At 38.8% G+C, this 21,276-nt stretch overlaps 1 protein-coding gene across 8 annotated transcripts in view; it reads right to left on the reverse strand.

Annotated features, from left to right (window-relative positions):
- The window catches only part of ANKS1B (ankyrin repeat and sterile alpha motif domain containing 1B), a 1,421,217-nt gene that overhangs the window by 468,391 nt on the left and 931,550 nt on the right, over positions 1-21,276 (reverse strand). The gene's annotated exons all lie outside the window — the stretch shown is intronic.

A 21,276-nucleotide genomic window follows, 5' to 3' on the forward strand; every position in this document is an offset into this window, starting at 1 on the left:
CTCTGCCCATCTACAAAAATAGTTATTAATACCTACTTCCAGAAGCTGTTGTGAGCATCAACTAAAGCACATGAATTGGCCACTCATAGTAAGTAAACCCATTGCTGTCGAGTCAATTCCAACTCATAGTGACCCTATAGGGCAGAGTAGAAGTGCCTCATAGGGTTTCCAAGGAGCATCTTGTGGATTTGAACTGCCAGCCTTTTGATTAGCAGCCATAGCTCTTAACCACTGTGCCACCAGGGTTTCCTATAGTAAGTAAGGTAGCTATTATTTCAACTTTGTTTTGGGTTGGTATTGAATGGTATTTCAAATGGGAGTTGGGGATGGAAATTTAACCTAAAATCTTTTGAAAACCATCCGTGGTTATATGTTTTGTTTTGGTGTTTATTTCAATTTCCCTATCATCTAAGTAGATGGTATCATGACAATACATATCTAAGTATACGGTACTCCCATCACAAAAAAATGGGAGTCATCCTCTTCCTTCAAATAACCTCTCTAAGTATTCAGTCTCCATCTGTGCTTTCAAAAAGCCTTCTATGATATTTACTCCTTTCCCAAATAGCCACAATATTGTTGGCTTCACAACCTCTCATCTCTTTTCTTTCCTTTTAGTTCAAAAGGTTCATACAAGAATAAATGTGTTTCCAGGATCATACTTATGGTTGCCCATCAGTATTTTTTTTAATAAATGTCTGTATCATCACTTCCTTCAGGACTGCAAGGCAAGGAAAGCCAGAAACATTGTGGTTTAGATAGGATGCTGAAAACCGGTGCACTCTGGGCTGTGTCTTTGCTATCTGAGAAGAAGGTCATCAAATTACTGCAGAGTCTCTCCTCCATGCTTCCCTGTCCTGAAACTGGGACAATAATAACAGTGATGATTAACACTTGAGCTTGCTGTTCCAAGTGCTTTATATGGATGGGCTTATTTAAGTGTCACCTCAACCCAGAGGACTTGGGATGCAGCTATTACCATGGCTGTTTCTACATGTGGCAACTGAAGCACAGAAACATTAAGTAATTTACTCAAGGTAAGGTAGCTCGTAAGTGCTAGGGCTGGAATTAGAATTTAGGCAGCCTATCTTCTTAATCACTGTCCTACCACTCGATGGAAGAAACAACTGGGCTCTTTTAGTAACTGACTTGATGCTATCACTACTGCCTTTTTAGACAAATATTTTTTCCTCACTTGGTGTTAATGAATACGGCAAGAATGTGTGAGTATGCCTCTGGCTTCTATTTCAAGGTGTATACTGAGCCCATTAGTTTACCTTTTTTTTTTTTCTTTTAGATCCCAGTAAAGAACTGGAAGAGGAATAAAAACATTTTGATCTTACAACCATGGAGATAATCGGAGAAAAGCTACATAGGTATGAAAGACTTTAGCATGTTTCTAGAAGTCAGAAAGAGCAGAGATAAGTAATGACTGATGCAGTGGGTGGCCATAGGCTCAGCCTAGGGTATTTGCAGAGGGTCCTGCATCAAAGAGGGAGCTCAGCTTGTCCATCAGAACCTCAGAGGTTTCTGTTGGAGAGAGTGAAGATAGGATGGGAGAAGAGACTGAGAAGAGGGGCAGAAAATGGGGATGAATTGAAAGCCTGTGTGAAACAGTTGCCTCTCTACCCCGAGCACGCATTCGTTCTCTCTCTCTATGTATGTGTGTCTCTGTCTCTCTTACACGCATGCACACACACACACACATGCACACGCACGTCATTTACTTTACCCTCTTTTCCCAGGCCAAAAAGAAAATAGAGTCTTATCCTCTAAATAAATTTAAAAATCCTTTCTGGAGAGCACTAAACAGCTAGCGTGGGTGTTGGCACCCCAGAGAAAAACATCCCTTTGCCTTCTGGTGTTTGGGACGCCTTGATCCTAATAGCCAGATCCCTCTGCTCGCTACAAAGTGAAGCTGACAGTCAAAGAAAAGTGCTGATATACTTAGCGTTTCCAGTTAGCCTTTCTGTTGCCTCTTTTTTAAACATGAACAGAAGACCACAAACAGCCAGTCATTGGTAGATAGTTTGAAGTATGACTGAGAAAGGTCAAGTTAAAAACAAAGCAAAACAGCAAAACTTACTCTAGAGAAAATTCCAAGAAGGGGATTTCAAAACAAAAAACAACTAACCTCTAACTGATCACCCTTGACAGATTCAAAAGAACATTACATATAAGGAAAAAGAAAAGGGTGCCATGAAGAAGAAATAAAGAAGAAAGAGTTCTTAGAAATTTAAAATTCTATTGCCCCCCCCAAAAAAAAACAGTTGAAATATTAAAAGCCATGTCCTAGACTACAAGACAAAAAGACAAAGAGTTAGTACACGCGAGACAAAAGATAAGAGACACTGAGAAATGACAGAGGAAGCCTAGTATCTGGCTAATAGAAGTTCACAATAGAAGAGCACAGAGAAAACAAAGGAGTAGAGATGACCAAAGACAAAGATTATTAGAAGAGAATTTTCCAGAATTTATATTTAAAGGACCTACGAAGTATGAAGCAGAGTGAATGAGAAAAAAATGTCTCCTTAGTCACATTTAGTGAAACATCAAGACACCAAGGATAAAGAGAAGATCCTGAAAATTTCCAGAGTGGGAAAAAAGGTCACCAACAAAGGAGCCAACATTGGACTTCCCATCAACCACATCAAACGCTGGAAGACAAAGGAACAATGCCTTCAAAGCTCTGAGAAAAATTAGACTCAGCCTGGAATGACATATTCAAACCACAATATTCATCAATCATGGGGTAGAATAAAGGCATTCACGAGGGCTTAGAAATTCACCTCTCATTTATTTCTCATCTATTTCTTTTTCAAAACAGTATTTGAAGTTGTGCTTCAGCAATAGGAGGAATCAAAGCACAAGTAAGGAAAACATCCAAGAAGCAGTGGGTTCACCTGAGGAGGGGAATGAAGGGAGTCCCAGGATGATGAGCGTGTGGCAGTTCTAGAGACAAGCCCAGCTTGGGACAGCAAGACTGAGGGCTTTACAGAAGAGGGGAGCTCCCTCGGAAAAACTAGATCAGAAAACCAGATAGTATAATAGCAACTGTGGGAAACTTAGGGATAAAATAAAGGCAAAATATGCAAGTAAAAGGAAAACAATCCGGAATGACAGGAAAAATAAAAATAATTGTAAAAAATGAATAAAACGTAAGTTCCAGGATAACACCCCTGCTTCCAGCTTAGGCAACTGGGTGAAGATGTACACCTATCATTGTCGATGGCCAACCTCATCAGAGTAGAAGTAGGAGCCCAGGGATGGGGTTTTCAGCCCAGACAAAGACCCCCATAGCTTCTGAGTCGCATGGACCCAGAGAAGCACTGGGCTTCAAGGTACCACTGCAAGCTTGGACAATGAGGACTTCGGCTGGGACCACTAGCAGCCATAGGTTCTCCTGTTGGCCTGTCCACACTTGGCCTCTGTGATAGGAGGTGACAATGAGAGAAGCCAACACTGATGGCAGTGGAATTTCATGTTATCTTTGCAGGAGATCGCATTCTGGAGTCAAAACTACGTTGATGGAAAACATTAAAAAAAAGTGTTATTTTTTATGACACTTGTGTTTGAAGGCTAAGATTCAATCTGTAACTATATTGTGGGTAGGGGACTTTAGGAAGGGAAGAGATGGTAGGATAAATGAGCTAAATCCTCTTCTCTCATATCAGGATGTCAGTAAATAATAACTACAGTTGATGAACTCAGAACTAAAGGCATACACGTATTATATGGCAATAACCTCCCGAAGGTCACAGAAATGACTCAAGTATTTGCTTTGAGACAGTGGGACGGGGAGCGGGAAGAGAAGTGCAGGAAACTGTTTTCATTTAAGTTTCATTTGTATGTTTGCTTTGATGTTTAAAAAAAATGCATGCACTACTTTGAAATTAAAACAAAAAAACCAAGTGTACCCCTTTCTGACAATTCTACTCTCCAAACTTCCTTGCTCTAAGTGTAGTTGGTTCCATTCTCCTTGGTATTATTGTGCCTGTGTCTTCACTGTGAATAAACCTTTTTGGAAGAGGGTGAGGTTATAAATGAAATAATTAACCAGTCACTGGCATCCATACACCCACTTGCCAAGACTCCTCCTCTTTCTCATTTGCAAGCAGGCTCTTTAGGCCACAAGGGAGGGAGACCCTATTTAGCACTGTCAGTGTCTTGGTCATGGGGTAACAGGAAGCAGAGAAGCCTTAATTTTTAGCATCTACACTTTGGCTCTGAAGACTGCTATTGAAATGGTAAGCTGTGATTACAGCTTTTTAGAGTGCACTATTTTCCCTAATTCAGAACAGTCTTCTGAATTCGTATCAATACAACACTTCCTAACGGGATCTCTGACACCAGGAGTCACCACCGATGCCAGTGTAATTACCATCCCTGGACTCTCAGCCTTGTCAGGCAGTGCAGATAATCACCTATAGCACAAAGCTGACGATGGGCCAATTAAACAGCATGAGTGCTCCTGCGAAGCTCTGTAGGAGTGGCCAACCAAACCAAATCCACTGCTGTCGCGAGTGGAATCCGACTCACAGCGACCCTCTAGGACAAAGTTAACTGCCCCATGGGGTTTCCATGGCTGTAATCTTTACAGGGAGCCCTGTGGCGCAGTGGTTAAGCATATGGCTGCTAACCAAAAGGTCAACAGTTTGAAACCACCAGCCGCTCCTTGGCAAACCCTATGGGGCAGTTCTACTCTGTCCTATAGGGTTTCTATGAGTCGGAATCAATTAGATGGCAATGAGTTTGGTGCTGTTCCACTTGCCTGAAAGGCTGCTTCTATCCATCAGCCCTTGCCAATCTGTGAATTTTTCCAATCCACTAATAGTTAGCTTAAGCCTAACTTCTATGGAGGCTCACCTGAGTAACTTATTTTGAGTGCCTCCATTCTACCCTGAATTATAGTTCCAACTGATTATAGTGATGAATGAATGTGTTTGTAATCATGTTTGTTTCCCCAATACGTTGTAAGCTTTCTGAGAGGAGGAGCTGGATATGTCGTTAATTCTAAAATAGTTAATATATGTAAAACAGTTAGAACACTGCCTGGTGTAGAATAACTGCTATGTAAGCGTTATGTTGTTTTTGTTACCATCACTATTATCATCATCAATTTCTGTATTTAGGGGCCCTAATATAATATCTGGCACATACAAGTGATAGCTAGGCAAATGTTTTCTTATTTGAATTCTTGGAACATTTAAAACCATCTGAGTTTTTGGAGATACAGACACTGATAGGTGTTTTCGGTAGTGGTCATGGTTCCAAGGTGGAAGTGAGGATGATTCTGTGGTTACTGGTAACAGAGCTGTGAATATCTTTGAGGAAGCAAAGGATCTCACAGGTGAGTAAATTTAGTTTTGGAGGGTATTTCAGGTAACAGAAACAATTGAAAAGAAATTTGCTGTTAGCTCTGACACAGGATACTAGGCCCTCAGAAAGATGAGCTTGTTAGAAGAAACACCTAATGTAACTTAAATAACTTCATCTTCTTCAGTGCTATCTGGAAATAGAAGGCCAATCAGTCTCAGACAGATGTTGCTCTGCTCACTCTCCTTTGCTGTCTGTATGTCTGATACGCCTGTGTGTGCTGCCATCTGGGTAAGCCTATCTGGACACAGCGATGTATCATTAAGCTGTATTTCTATATGGTACCTGTATGGTATCTGAACATGATTCCACAAGGTAGGAGACACTTTCATTCATAGAGGCATTACATGATCCTCAAGACTGTTGTGTCTCTTTTGTTCTTCAAACACTACATGCATTTTACAATCTCACCACCTTTGTTCATGATTCCATTCAATCTTATATTATTTACCCCATTCCTCACTATAAATAAAACCCTGCATCACCTTTTAAGGCTCATTCAAGGCCACTTCCTCCAGAGAGTCTTCCCTGATCACCCCAGCTCATAGATATGTCTCCCTTCTCAGGATTCATATAAATGCATAGAATATAATACTCATTTCTTTCATGGTTGCATTCTATGCTGTGAGAACACTTACTCTGTTGTCCTTTATTGCTATTTGAATGTGTTCTGCTATTTAGCTGTGCAGTATGCTAGTCCTAGTTCCCTGAGTAGACTTTAGAATCGTTAAGCAGAGACTGTGTTATGCTTTTCTATAGGCCTTCCCTCAATTAGCACAGTTAGATGAGTGTAGTAGGTAGTCAATAGGTATTTCCTTAAGGAATGAATGGATCAATGTCCCAGGACTCATTCAAAAAGATTTTCCTGGGAACTCCCTCACAAAAGCTCTCTACTTTCTTAGATTGTCAACAGATGCTCAAGGATGCAGAGGTGAAACACATAGATTTGTATTTTAGAATGCTGCAGCATATTTGTTACTACATTTTATAGTCTGGTTGCAAGTTTAAGTTAATTATCCTTGAGGACAAAGCAACTACACTCTTGAGTATTCAAATATTCTTATAAAATTATCACAATTAGATCAGCCATAGCTGAGGGTGCTCTGTATTGCTGACAACAGGTGGGTGTCTTTGAGTATATTTCTTAGGGAAAGCAAGAAATGCAGTCTTTGGAAGTACCACAGTGCTCTGCCAACAGCATGCCTGATGGCTCAGCTTTTTGTGCGCACAGTCAATAAATCAACGTTTGAGGGGAGTAAGAGTGAATTCAGGTGATATAACTTTCCAACATCCTTTAGATTATTTTACATAAAATGACTGAGATAGGCAGGTTATGGATATGTGGATGTACCCAGCATAACGCACCTAAGGTTTTGCTCTGAGTCCATGTATTAGGAGGGCAAGAGTAACACAGCTTTGTGACAGTTTCTCTGTGTGTATCATTGCACTGTCAGTAATTCAAACTGGCTTGCCAGCTTAATGGAACAGGCACTTTGTTAACATCATGGTTTGTTGTTCACTGGAAGCACACAGCTAGCCTTCATTTAATTCTCATCATAACCCTGTGAAGTAGGTGGTACTATCTCCAATTCACACACGGGAAATTGATGCTTGCAGTGGTTAAATAAGTATCCCACGACCTCATATCAAGTAGGTGAAGGAGCCAGGATCTGAAAGAAATTCTGTGCGTTAGAATTAAAACCTTTTTCAAATGCTGATTGAACATGCCTCTCTTTTCCATGCTGAACCTAATGCTTACACATCTCAAATGAGCCCTCAACATGGTCCTGTAATCTTACTCCATTTTCCTAGTAAACTCTCTTTCCTACTCTCTGAGATGAGTCTCTAATACCTTATCTATCCTCGATCTTACACACCCTTGTCTCATATTTTACCTAAAAAACAGAAATCATTAAAAGAAACATTATGTCCTGGTAGTGTAGTGATTAAGAGCTCAGCTGCTAATCAAAAGGTCAGCAGTTTGAATCTACCAGCCATTCCTTGGGAACCCTAGGGGGCAGTTCTACTCTATCCTGTAGGGTCACTATGAGTCGGAATCAGCTCAACAGCAACGGGTTTAAAGGAAACATACCCCTACAGTGTCACCATCCTATATACAAATCATTATGGTACTGGAAAGGAAGAAGTAAAGCTCTCTCTACTCAAAGATGATATGATTCTCTATATAGAAAACTCCCGAGAATCCACAGGAAAGCTACTTAAGTTAATACACAAATACAGCAAAGTTCGGTAATAAGTACAAGGTCAACATACAGAAATCAGTTGTGTTTCTATATACCAATAATGAACAATCTGAAAAGGAACTTAAGAAAGCAATTCAATTTACAATAATATCTCAACTAATAAAATACCTAGAAATAAATTTAAACAGGCAGGTGAAAGGTCTTACATGGAAAACTATAAAACATTGCTAAAAGAAATGAAAGACCTAAATAACTGGAAAGACATCCTGTGTTAATGTATTAGAAGACTTAATATTGTTAAGATGACATTCTTACACAAAGCAATTACAGATTCAACACAATACCTATCAAATCTCAACAGCTGTTTTTCACAGAAATGGAAAAAGGCAGTCTTCAAATTCATATGGAATTTCAAGGGGTCCTAAACAGCAAAACAATCTTGAAAAAGAATAAAGTAGGAGGACTCATGCTTTCCCATTTGAAAACTTATTGCAAGGCTATAGTGATCAAAAAGCATGGTGTTGGTATAAGGACAGACTTTTAGACCAATGGAATAAAATTGAGAATCCAGAAATAATCACACATATCCATGGCTAATTGATTTTTTACAAGGATATCAAATCCATTCATTGGGGGAAAGAATAGTCTCTTTAACAAATGGTGCCAGGGCTACTGGATTTCCACATGCAAAATAATTAAGTTGGACCCATATCTCACATCATAATATGAAAATTAATTCAGCATGGATCAATGACCTAAATATAAGACCTAAAGCCATAAAACTCTTAAAAGAAATCATAGAAGTAACCTTCAGGACCTTGTTTTTGGCAATAGATTCTTAGATATACACCAAAAGTTATAAGCAATAAAAAAGAAATTAGATAAGTTGGACTTCATTAAAATTAAAAACTTTTGTTCATTAAAGGGCATAAGAAAGTGAAAAGACAACCTACAAATGGGAGAAAATATTTGGAAATCATATACTTGATAAGAGTTTAATAATACCCAGAATATATAAAGAACTCCTACAATTCAACAACGAAAAGACAAACAACCCAATCAAAAAATGGGCAAAATATTTCTCTAAAGAAAATCGCAAATGGCCAAAAAGCACATGAAAAGATGCTCAAGATCATTATAGAAATGCAAATCAGAACCAAAACGAGATACTACTTCATACCTGCTAGGGTAGCTATTGTCCAAACAAAAAACAAAAAAAGAAAGGAAAATAACATGCATTTTACTAAAATAAAAACTTAAAAACTCATTATGGTACTCATCAAAGACCAATCTCTCTCCTTATCTCTGGATCCCAAACCCTTTCTTTTTTTGGGGGGGGGGTTGTTTTTACAATTTTTATTGTGTTTTAAGTGAAAGTTTACAAATCAAGTCAGTCTCTCACACAAAAACCCATATACACCTTGCTACTCCCAATTACTCTCCCCCTAATGAGACAGCCCGCTCTCCCAAACCCTCTCATTTTTACTCATTCTGTCAACCCTTTTTCTTTTTCAATATGGAAATCTCTTTTTACCTAATCAGTCTCTTCAGTAGCCAAACATGACTTCAGTCTTTTTCACTTAAAAAACTCTCCTGTGACCTCCAAATCAGCTTTCAAATACTACCTTATATTTCTGTTTCCATTCTCATCAATAACTTTGGTCAACAGATGTCTGCTTCTTCAACCCAATGGAATATGGCTTCTGTACCTTTTTAATTCTGTGAATATGTTCTTGTCAATGTCCCTGGTGGCCTCTATGCTGTTAAATCCTGTGGCTCTCTCTCTAGTCTCATCTCACTTGATCTCTCATCGTCATTCTACCCAATTGATGGCTTTCCCTGGAACATTTGGGGCGAGATCATTTTACTTTTAGCAACTTTGAATTTGAGGGATCAGGGCAGTATAGGAGACATATCCTTTGTTGGTTATGAACGAGGTCACCTAAGGCCAATGTGTGGAGTAAGAAGGGAAGAGGGCCAATGGCTAAACCCTAGGGGACAGGCAAAGGAAGGAGCATTTACAAAGGAGACAGAGAAGGAGTAGCCAGTGGGGCAGGAGATGCTGATGCTATGGAAGCCAAGGAGGAAAGGAGTGTTTGACAGAATCAAAGATCAAGTAAATAAAGACTGGAAAGAGTGTGCTGAATTTGGAATTTAGGGGTTCATTGGTGACTGTTTACAAATAATTTCAGGATGATCACAGAGGCTGATTATATCGAGGCCTGGTTATATCGAGTTGAACAGCAAGTTGGCAAGTGTAGACATTTCTTTGGAGAAGCTTGACTGTGAAGTGAAAAAGGAGTAAGAGAGCGGACATAGGATCCAGGGAGGGTTTTGAAAAAAAAAAATCATGTCTGAGCTTGTTGAGAGGCTGCAGGGGAGGCTCACCTAATGTCACACTATTTGTCCAAAACTAAAAATATAATTTATTTCTTCTGTCCCACAGATTAATTGAGGTAATAGATGTATAAGAGTTTAAAAAACTATAAAGTGCAATAAGAATCTAAGATGGTATTATTATTTCTACTACATTAGAATGACTGGCCAAGAAGTAAGATGGCTGCATCTTCAAGTATACCTTGTTGCTGTTGTTGGGTGCTGTCAAGTCCATTTCAACTCACAGACACCCATGTGATCGAGTAGATCTGCTCCATAAGGTTTTCTAGGCTGTAATCTTTATGGGAGTAGATTGCCAGGCCTTTCGTCTGCAGAGTTGCTGGGTGGGTTCCAACTGCCAACCTTTCGGTTATAAGCCAAGCGCCTAACTGTTGCACCGCCATAGTATTCCCTTTTCCCTCCAAAAGAATCTCATTGTTATTCAGTCAACAGTTCTTAGACTCTTGAATTGTTGTGAGTGATCATCTGCTTGTTTCCCTTGGAAACAGTGAGGGGTTTAGGGAGAAGATGCTTGCCATCCTGTACGCTCCAGGTTGCTTGTTCTGGGCTAAGACAAGTGACGGGGTTATATGGGCCTGATGGATGCTAAACGATTGGTTCCCTCTTTACAAGGTTTTTCCTTTCTGATAAAAGAATGTATAAGGTTACTCCTGTCAAATAAACTTGAGATACTTTAGTTTCTAGTCCTCTTATTCCATGATCACCTTCAAACCTCTGTAAGGACAAACCTAATTCTTCTTGCCAGCCAGCTAAACAGACATTTGCTCATAAACCCAAGACGTCGCACAATGCTTTGGATAGGAATCCTAATTGTTTTTGCTCAGACTGAGAGAAGGTAAAAGTTTAGCAATCTGAAATTTAATTCTGTGGACTCAAGGGGCAGAAATCAATGGCCTGATATTCAGAGGCCTGTATTAATTATTCATTTGATTTTTCTCCTCCTAACATGCCTCTATAATTTATAAGTAGAGTCATAAGGGCTCTTGTTTCTCAATAGTATTTTAGATCATAATCTCTTAGAACAATGAGTAGTTCCCAGTGTCTATGATGTGCATGTTACACACAGATGAGCTTAGGTGGTTTGGGATAAACTCAGGGAGGTGAAGGCAATGACCTATAAGGTTTTGTCTTTATATCTCTCTAGCCTAAATTTGCTTGCAGATCGAACTTTCTAATCATTCATAACAATAACTTATTAGACCTTAGGAAGGGTTATACCGAGGGGCAAATCATGTCCTCCACAAACGCTGCTACTGTTTGGTGAGATGACTCCCACTCAGAGGGTCTCACAGTCTGAGGACAACCTTGACTTGGAGGTTCATTTATATTTTTATAACCCTGTGGTGTGTATGGTTATAGCCTGGACTGCTCGATCTCTGCATCAGGCATTGTTTTTTCTTTCCCTCTCTTCTGTATCACTGTCACTCCCACCCGAAAACAAGGAATGGTTATGATATTCTTGATTGTCCAGAAGCCATACATTCTCAGCTCACCCAGACAAGTTGCTCCACCAACTCTTATTAAAAAAATGTTCCACTTTGAACTCAGATAGGCCTGGGTTTGAATTTTAAGTGCTTTGGGCCAGATATTAATGTCCTTATGACTAAGTTTTGTTATTTGTAAGACTGGAATAATATTGCATACCTTGTAACATTTGTGGGAGACTAAAGATAATGTAAAAAAAATTATATAACAAGTTCTTGATAAACAGTAGTTCTATTATTAAATCAGTTATAATTTTTTTCTTCCTTCCTATAAAACATTACTTGCCTAATCATCTATCCCCTTAGGACTTTTCTATCAGAAAGTTATTAATTATAAAAATGTCAGTTAAATAAATGTTTCTTGGAAATGTGATCTATTTAGGTGCAAGTAGAGGTTACAAAGTAAAATGGGAAGAGCATAGGGCTAGAGAGGTAGGAAGTTCTTGGTTCTGGTTTTGATGGTTTTTGTATTAACTAGCAGTGTGACCTTGTGTACGACTGCCCATGCATGCAAAAAGTATGTTATCAGGAAGATAGCATTTATGATTGATGAAAGAACGACATTAGTTTCTTTAGGCATTTTACATCTTACGCACACCTCAAGTAGATTTAGTTTAGTTCCATTAAGTATTTGTTGAATGACAATTATTGCCTGTGCCTGGCAATGTGAGGAATAATAAATAAGGGATATATATACCTACTATGTGCTAGTCTCTGGGAAAATAACTCTGAACAAGACGTTGTTCTTTCCCTCAGGGGAAAAAGTAAGGTAAAGAAGCAGATAATCCAGCCCTGTATTTGTTTGCTCCATAGAATTGTGAACAGGGTGCCATGGGAGCTGGGTTTTGAAGTAAGAGTTACCCAGGCCAAGAATGAGTACGGGAAAAGAATGTTCTGGGCAGAGAACAGCACGTACAAAGGCATGAATTTGTGAGCAAGTGTGGCACGGTTGTGGGACTATAAGTAATTCAACATGGCCAGAGCTTGCTGTTCTTGTTGTTGTGTGCCATTGATTCAATTCCAACTCATAGCGACTCTACAGGACAGAGTAGAACTGTTCCACAGAGTTTCCTAGACTGTAGTCTTTATGGGCGCAGATCACTAGGTCTTTTCTCCTGCAGAGCTGCTGGTGGGTTTGGACCTCCAACAATTTGGATACAGCCAAATGTTTAACCATTATGCTGCCAGGGTTCCTTGGCCAGAGCTTAGAAGGCACAAAAAGATAACACTGGAGAGGTGGGCAGGGTCCACGTCAGTAAAGGAAAGCTTCATGGAGGAGGTCCAGGAACCAGGGCTTTGAAGAGTTGGTCCTTCTTGAATAGACAGTCAGGAGGGGGCAGGATATTTTAGGTAGGTGAGAAATCATGGACAAAAGTGAAGATGCTTATTTATTTCACAGTGAGGGTTCTGACCTTCTTAAAGCTGAGGTCCTTTTGAGAAGTTGTGGGAAATGAAGTGGGAAGATAAGAAGTAGGATTATGAAGTCCCTCAAAGGATAGAAAGTACAGCAAACTGGGAGTTTTTGATGGCAGGGCCAGTGTCCTGTTCAGTGCCTGGACTATAACAGGGCTGGATAACATCTGTTGAATAAATGAAGGGAGGGATAAAATAGTGTGGTCTTAGTGAATTTAGCAGGGACTTTTAGGTTGGAGGAGTTCGGTTCTGAATTCCAGTCTCTGCTTTTGCTTAACCTTGCTGAGCCTCATTCTCTTCATTGGTAAATATGTGAATATTAATAGCAAATGACAGAAATATGGTGGGAATTAAGGAATCATTTATATACAAGTGTATAGAACTTAAAAGTCTGACCAAAAAGTTACTATATGCCAGGCACTGTGCTGGGCTTTGGGAATAAAAACATAAATGAAGCCCAATCTCTGCCTTCAAGGAACTCACTTTCTAGCGTGGGAGGCAAACATCTGAACAGATAGTATAATACAAAGCAATATAATAAGGTCTACCACAGGGCTAAGAACAGGATGCTCTGGGTACATAGAAAAGGGGCAGTTGTGTCATTTAGATGACTGTATAGTATTAGGGGATACTTCCTGGAGGAAGTGATGCCTAAGCAAAGCTATGACAGTGATATACAATTAGGTTAAAAAAGAGAGAGAGAGAGAGAAAGGAATTCCAAACAAAGGGAACAGCAGGCTTCCTCTGCAGCTGTGTTTTTCTAGTTCTTATGCACATGCTGTTTCCCTGTGGAAAATATACTTCGGTTTAAAGCAAAAACATCCTCCTTAGCTCTTGTCAGACCCCTGAAGGCTGGATCTTGCTTAACTGTTGGCTGAGGTTCTCTTTAAACCAAACAAGCCTTGTGGAACCTTGATGGAGCCACCTGCCTGATTCCTTCTCTTCCTTCTTTCTTCTCTTCCTTTCCATCATCCTTATTTGCTTTCTTCCTTCCTGCCTTTATCAAACATTGGCTGTCTACTTGTGTAAACCATGTGTTGTACCTGGAGATTCAGAGGATTAAGGAATATTTCCAACTCTCAGGGAGTTCAAATCTGAGTGCAGGGGCAGCAAACTATGGCCCATGGGCCAAATCTGCCTGTTTTTGTAAATAAAGTTGTATTGGAACACAATCATGCCCGTTCAGTTATGCATTGCCTATGGCTGCTTTCATGCTACAACAGCAGAGTTGAGTAGTTACAACAGAGACCACATGGCCCGCGAAGTCTAAAATACTCACTATCTGGCCTTTTATAGAAAAAGTTTGCTAACCCTTGCCCAGGTGTGTATGTGTACAGAGGTGGGGGATAGAAAAACAAGTCAATAGATACTATAACACAGAGCTAAGTGCAAAGAAAGGGAACTACAGAGAATGAGTTCCTAACTTAGGAGGGCCAGGAAAGGTTTCTTAAAAAAATCACAACTAAGCTAAGAGCTAAAGGATAAGAAGGTGCATCCCAGTTAAGAGGGCAAGGAAGACCATTCTAGGCAGAGAGAACACCATGTACAAAGGCTGGACAATGAAAGAGAAATATGTGGTTCTCTAAGAACTGCAGAGAGAAAATGGTAAACGATGAGGCTGGAAAATAAGTTGGGTCCAGGTCATATAGGACCTTGAAAGTCATATTAAGGGCTCTGGCAATATTTTATAATCTCCCATAGGTTGTTATGAGTCAGAATTGACTTGATGGCAATGGGTTTGGCTACTGGTTTATAGGTAATTGAGAGCTTTTGAAGGATTAAGCAGAGGTGTGTAAGTGTTAAAGCAAATGTGTGTTTTAGAAAGATCACTCTGGCTATACTAATAGTTAAGATTTGTTGGGAATTTATTCTGGGCCACGTCTGTGCTAAAGGGTTTGCATGCACACATGCATATAGAAATATTTCTTGATTGACTGGACACCAGTGGAAGCCAGGTAGAAAAAGGTGAAGAGTAGGGGCAAATCTGGAGCTATGAGAACCAATGATCTCTCTGTGGGCTAGAAGAGTAGAGGATCACCCACAATTAGAGGTGTGAGGAGGAATAGGAGTGATTGGAGAGGACAGTGTCATGTCATAGAACCAAGTGGGGAATAAATATCAATAGGGAGTAGATAGCTAAAATCAGATATTGTAAAGAGGGAAAAGATAAATGAAGTGAGGGGGGAAAATGGGAAAGGGATTTGGTGAGAAGTAGGTCATTGCTGACTCAAAACACAACAGTTTTAGCAGAAGAGTTGGGAAGCAAGCTGGATTATAGGGGTTAAGAAGATAACTAAAAGTGAGAAAATGCAGGCCATTGTCACTGAACACTTGTTTGAGAGATTTTCTCTTAAAGAAGGAAAATTTGATTGTGGCTGGATTTCACAAAATTAGACTGTAATTCAGCAGTTTTGCTAAATTTCATGAGGTAAATTCCTCATCCCAAATATCTGGCCGTTTGAAGTGATACTTGAGATCAAATTATGCAAATACGCTGCATGACTAAATTAAAGGCCATTTCATGCGAGCATTATTTAGTAATGGGAGTTATATTACTGTATTATTAGAAAATGGAGCAGCATATTTTAATGCTTAAAAATTTAATCAGAAAAACTTCCAGGCAGAAGAAAAGGCTCTTTTTGCTTTAGTATCACAGATTAGAAGTGTGGCTAATGTTTTCTCTGAAAGCCATTCTTCCGAGATGTCCATCCCTCCACATGCCCTCATTTCCGACAAGGAACCTTTCTGCTGCACATGCAATCAGTATCCTCCCAAGGCTAATGGGATATACAAGAACGATGAATAGTTTTGCCATCACCAATATTGTACCCTGCATCTTTAAAGAGCTCTAATAAAAAATAAAAAAAAAAATTTTTTTTTTAAATATTAAATAACAACTCAAAAGAACATTTCTTCTGGATTCCTCATTAGATTGATTTTATAGATGAGTAAATTTTTTTAAACCGAATCATGGAGAAGCAAGACAGTGGAAATGAGAAGCCTTACTTCAGCTCTCTCTCACACCACTGTGAGGCGTTGCCTATTATATTTGTAATTAAGCTGCTGTCCAGATAAAGAACGACTCCCTCCTGGTGTTGACTTTTAGATATCAACAGATTTTAAATGCCAGTAGTTGAAAAAACTATCCTTTTTTTTTTTTTTTTTTTTGCAAAAGTGGGCTTGCAACTACTGGCCTTAAATGAGTTTAGAAAATTATAGCTGCATGTTGAATATAAGGCCACCCACTCAGCTCAGAGATTGGTCTGTTTCAGAAACAGGAAGTCATTGGGAGTATGACAGGTAATTTTCTCCTGTACCTTGAAACCTCAATAACTTTTTAAAATTTTCCTAAATAATATTTGAACAAGAAATCATCATGGGGGTTATTAGTCTTCTTTACCCTTTACGGATAGTTTATTTTTCTACTTCACAAGTTTAGCTTTTTTCTTGGATCATTGTGGTTAAGAGCTCGGCTGCTTACCAAAAATGTCAGCAGTTTGAATCTACCAGCCATTCCTTGGAAACCCTGTGGGGCAGTTCTATTCTGTCCTATAGGGTTGCTGAGTGGGAATCGACTCAATGGCAATGGGTAAGATACTTAAATGGTCATTTTATCAGGCTAACTGCAAATGGTACTGTTATTACTGAAAAGTTACGTAAAAGTCTGAAAAAGAGGCAAGTCCTTTAGCTTGTAAAATGTACCATGCAAATTGAAAAAAAAAAAAAAAAGACGTTTAATTAAGTACTTATTGATTCAGTCTTGCTCAAATCTTTTGTTCAAATGGATGACTTCCAAGAACTCTGTGGCTCCATTTCAGTGTCTAATAAGCTCTACTCACTTTGACCTTCAACAAATCCTTTATGAATGATATCTACCCAAGTGTACAAAAATGCCAATTCATGTAGGTAGGGTTCCTGTATTACGTGCATTTATTACTCTGTAAAGTCTGCACCTTGAGCATTTTAATAACAGTCAAGAATCCCACATCAACCTAGATGACAACTGGTAGAAACAGTAAACCAAACCAAATCCACAGGCGTCAAGCCCATCCTGACTCAGAGCGACCCTATAGAGAGTGTAACCGCCCCATATTGTTTCTAAGGCTGTAAATCTTTATGGAAGTAGACTGTCACCTCTTTCTTCCTGGTAGTTTCGAACCACCAACCTTTCAGTTAGCAGCTGAGTGCTTTAACCACTGCACCATCAGGGATTTTCTAGAAACACCAAAACCCAAACCAAATCTGTTACCATTGAGTTGATTACAACTCACAGCAACTCTATAAGACAGAGTAGAACTGTCCCACTGGATTTCCAAGGAACGGCTGGTAATTTGAGCTGCAGACCTTTTGGTTAGCAGCCAAATGCTTAACCACTGCACCACAAGGACTCTCTCTAGAAACACAGTAGATGCTAAAAAATGAGTTGGCAAAACTTCATTCTTCCCCCCCTTTTGATTGCAGTTTACAATATAACTGCCAACTAGTTATGAGAGTGAAGCTATGAGTCAGTCCTCCTCCAAATAATATAAACTTCTTAATACAAGTTTTGGACTGTAAATCTACCATAACACTTCCAGGGTTTTGATGTTATCAGCATTTTTATTGTCCTTCACTCCACCCTATGATAGATTTTACCTCTTCCATTGCCTACTCTAATTTGTTGCTGGAAAAACAATTGCTAGTGAGTTCATATGCTGAAGGATGATGATTATATGGAAAAACAAGATGCAAGATAAGATCCCTGTGATATTGTGTGTGTGTATGTGTGTGTATGCAAATAATATGATAAAGCTAAGAAAAATACTCTACCTGCTTGACAGCTAGGAGTGTGTCTTGTTCACTGTAATATACCTAGTACTAAACACTGTCCCTGACACATAGAAAAGGCTTAAGGAAGGTTTGTTGAATGAACGAGTGAAGGAAATGCACCCCATTCCCATGGCAAAACAAGGCTTCTAAGTTTAAAAGTAAGAAAATGAGACTGGAGGTATGTATACTATAGTCTTCAGAAATCATAGGGTGATTTTTATGTATACAGCATTGTGCTAGGAGTTGTGAGAACAGCAAGAAAATTGATTACACAGAACTTGGGCTTGAAGAGCTTGCAATCTAGTTGGGGAGACAAGATACATCCAAGTGAAAACTTAACTTCTAATTCTCGGGAGTGAGTAATGACACACCAAATGTAATTTTTCTTTCAAAATGTACCTACTATATGAGTTCAGAGAAAAGAGAGGCCGCTATGAACTGCAGCCATCAAGGAAAGCTATGTAAACAAGGCAGGAACTGAGTTAGACCTTTGGGATAAAAGACAGTAGGGACAGGAAGGAAAGAGCTGCCCAGAAGGAGAGGGGAGAGAGGACAAATGAGGAAAGTCTTTGAGACAATAATAAATAGATTGAAACTGAAAATATAGGAAACAGTCATCAGATTGGAAAATGAAAGATGATGGTAGAAACAAATACAACAAGGAAATAGATAATCATGCACTTTGCATGGTAATCAACTACTTGGTTAAAAAAAAAAACAAAACTGTAATGCTGAAACGTGCATACATTCTATCCATTCCAAACTGGGGAAAATAGATAGGATGCCAGAGGACCCAGAAAGTATTCATGGAGACTAGTGAGCAGCAGGTAGACAGGCCGAACCAGGAGGGAGGTGTTGCCATATGACTTCAGAGGGGATGAACAGGTAGGGCCAGACCTGGAAAAGTCTTCAAAGGATTCTATTTTGAAGGGCCTTTTGATTTTGAACCACTGAGTTGAACATAGGTGGAACTTTCCCAAAGTATAATGTGACCTGACGCACTTTGGTAGCTATTCTTTGATTGGACCAATTTCTATTTATTTTATGGTTTTAAGGGAACAGAAGGGTCCAAGCTGTTTGCACAACCATTCTCCAAATCAGAACCAAATACATAAAGAAAAAGTTTTGAATTCTGATTTGAAGAAATTGAAAAATAATTCATGCACCTATAAAATCAAGGATAAGCACTAACAGCCTGAAGGAGAAGCAGCAAACCACAGATATTTAAAAATCAAAAAACTCATTGCCGTTGAGTCAATTCTGACTCATAGTGACCCTACAGGACAGAGTAGAACTGCCCCATATGGTTTCCAAGGAGCACCTGGTGGATTCAAACTGCCAGCCTTTTGGTTAGCAGCCATACCTCTTGACCACTATGCCACCAGGGTTTCCAGATAGTTAAAAGGAGGTCCTTTTTGTCCTAACCATATCTAGGAAATGATCTAAGTCATCTTTATGGAGGTTAATCATAGCTGTGTGAAAAAAAATCATCTATATATTTTTCTGCATATGCGTCAGAGAACACAGAACAGATTTAGAGGGGAAAAAAAAGCTCTAATGCTTTCAGTAAGCACTTTGAAAGCTACTTACATGGCCCCTCTACATTCACATTAATTAATGGGAAATTGATTAAATGAAAAAAAAAATTAACTCTTGAGAATGTTTCCTAAATAAAATGTATCTGTGCCTATGTGTGATATGGTGTTTCAACCAACATTAATTATAACCTCTTGATGTCTCCTGTCCTGTTTTAAAACGCGAATAAACCTGCACTACATCAGAGTTAATAGGAGTGTGGTGGTTGTTGCTTAGGCAACAGGGTGAATAAATGCAGGTCAGAATGTGCTTAAAGAAAAACAAAAGCTAGATTATGATACCATGTGGAGATTAAGCAGGTCTAACAGATCTTTTCACCACAAGAAGGATATCTGTTTCTTAAAGTGAGTCAGTCATATTAGTGAGCTTTAACTAAGTTCATAATTAAATGAATTAGATTAGGGAGATCAATGAATATTTTTTGTAAAGGTAGAAATGGATTTTTCGTGATACTAGTAGCAAATAAATGGTTGCAGGGCAACATGAAAGCAAAAACCAATGATACTGTTTTATGATTTCCTTCCTTTTCATAATTAACTCTTCTAAATGATAATTCAAAGTTCTTTTTTTGTTTTTTTAATGAATTCTGTCTCATGAAGAAAGTATTTGATTGACCTACCTTAATTAACAATGCTTTCTTATTCTCTGGAAAATTATTTATAATAGTTGGAATTTAACAAATAAAAAGAATATGGAGAACATCAGACCTTGGTTTTGTCACCAATGTCCAGGACTTTTGTCTCCCGGATACAATTTGTAGTGTTTATACATAATTCATTCATGAACTTTTTTTATGATCTCTATCCAAATGCTTATTTGAAACCTATTTGATTAACCTTTCAGTTCAAGGCTTTCAAAAAGGGATTTACATTTGCTCATAAGTGGTTAACATTCAGAAGAAAATGATGCTGAATTTATATCTTTCAGGCTTGTCATATTATCCAGGGAGTCCAAAGAAGTAACTTCTTCTGGGACCAGAATAAATGTGGGCAAAGGTTTGGGGGTGGAAATGGGAAAACCCTATCTTAAGTAGAGATGAGGAAAAAGAATAAAGTCTTATCAAAATGTGCAGTAAATATAAATATTGGTGAAAACAGTTTCATTATGTTTAATAAACCAAAAATCAAACCCATTGCCATCAAGTCGATTCCAACTCATGGGGACCCCATAGGACAGAGTAGAACTGCCCCATAGGGTTTCCAAGGCTGTAATCTTTACAGAAGCAGACTGCCACATCTTTCTCCCATGGAGTGGCTGGTGAGTTCAAACCACTGACCTATCCGTTAGGTCATGTGCTTAACCACTGCACCACCAGGGCTCTTTTATGTTTGAAGTTCCCCTAAATCTTACTGTCATCCGTTAGGTATCCTAAAAAAAAACTACGTCCTAAATCTGCTCAGTGTCCTAAGACTCTCACAGCAATTGAAGAACATTTACTTTTTTCCTGTTTCCATACTTAACAATACCTTGTCTATCTAAACAGTGACAGTACTCAATAAACACAAGAAAAAAAACAGTAGCTGCATATCTCATTATAAAAGGACAGATTTATAAAGGGCTCTATACACACAATTACTTAGTGCTCATATGTCTTACTACATTTATGTAGGGTTTTTTTTTTTTTTTTTTTTAACCTCTCTGGTATACACATTTTTTGGAGAACAGGCAGAAATTTAACAATTTTAATATTCTTCCAATCTACAATACTCAAGACAAGCTTGAAGAAGAATCATCTTGGAAATAAAAAGACCAGAGTAACTCTTAGTACTTTGTTATCAATTCTGGTATTAATAAGCTGCAGGTGTCAGACCTAGCATTTTATTTAGAAACAACTATTAATTGTTTCCACAAGCCATTTCTGTTCTACATGACTATGTTCTGTAAAAAAAAAAGGTCTCTCTAAATTTAGGGATCAGTTATATGTGTGATGGGACCTTAAGAGCAAGCAAAGTTAATAAGGGCTGTGACGTAGCTTAACGAGGGAAACTGATGAGCAC

This window comes from Elephas maximus, chromosome 4, assembly GCF_024166365.1.
Source record: "Elephas maximus indicus isolate mEleMax1 chromosome 4, mEleMax1 primary haplotype, whole genome shotgun sequence".
NCBI lineage: Eukaryota > Metazoa > Chordata > Mammalia > Proboscidea > Elephantidae > Elephas > Elephas maximus.